Source organism: Lupinus angustifolius, chromosome LG13 (assembly GCF_001865875.1).
Source record: "Lupinus angustifolius cultivar Tanjil chromosome LG13, LupAngTanjil_v1.0, whole genome shotgun sequence".
NCBI classification, from domain to species: Eukaryota; Viridiplantae; Streptophyta; class Magnoliopsida; order Fabales; family Fabaceae; genus Lupinus; species Lupinus angustifolius.
The window spans coordinates 13,424,322-13,425,307 of NC_032021.1; the positions used below are offsets into that span (position 1 = coordinate 13,424,322).

Below are 986 nucleotides of genomic sequence, written 5' to 3' on the forward strand. Positions count from 1 at the left end.
TTAAAAGTTTTTAGTAACTATAGCTAAATTTCAACTTTATTACCTACATAGAGAAATATTTGTTCACGTTGTTAACCTTGAAAATTAAAAAAATATGGTTATATAATCTATTGTTCAAAGTTTGAACTATGTATAGTTAAATTATATAACATATTTGTTTTCACTATTTACATACATCCAAAAGCATAAAGACTGATATATAATAAAGAAATAGAAATATTCATATTCTTCTAATTTAAATATTATAATTGCGTAAAATTGTCTAACATTATGTTAAGTGTCATTACAGAGAATGGAAAATTCATGTAGGCGTGAATCACAAGAACAACGTCGACAAAGAATAAACCAATATGTTAGACAAAGAAGGAACAACATGAACATAGAGCAAAGACAACAAGAATTAGCGAGAAGACGTTTAACACGCTATGGACGAAATAATGACAATGAAGCACAATTAAATGATTACAATCTTCATGTTCGCACAAACTCTGAACAAAGAACTACAAGTATTATTACATTTGCCACATATCATTTCCATACACCGAAGAAACTCAAATATTACTCATGTTAAAGTCTAAATATTAATATATTACAATACGTTTTATTCAACTTTGATTTGTTGTAATTTTAGGTTCTATTCATAACCCTTTTGAGACTACATCAACAAATATTTTAACTACCTTGAGATTGACGTCTGTACGTGAAATTGCTAGATCATCTTTCCGACAACAATTTCGCACAGGTATTTTCTTTTATACTTGAAATACACACACTATGTAAAATTATTCATTTTATTATAACTTAATTCTATTATTGTAGTTGTCACATATATTTTCTTAAAATAATAACACTATTCCAAAATTACTGAAATTAAGCTTAAAATTGAAATGACATAGTCTATCATTGATTAAAAAAAATTATTCACATTTCATGTTCTAATCATGGTCATGTTGAAGATATACCAACAAATATTTCGAGTGCAATGA

The 986-nt window shown here is 26.4% G+C and overlaps 1 long non-coding RNA gene across 1 annotated transcript in view; it reads left to right on the plus strand.

The window, feature by feature from the left end:
- The window catches only part of LOC109325131, a 2,574-nt gene extending 1,849 nt beyond the window's left edge, over window positions 1-725 (plus strand). Inside the window, exons 3-4 of the long non-coding RNA XR_002105088.1 lie at window positions 290-475; window positions 632-725. This is a non-coding gene — a long non-coding RNA (uncharacterized LOC109325131). The remainder of the gene's footprint in view (window positions 1-289; window positions 476-631) is intronic.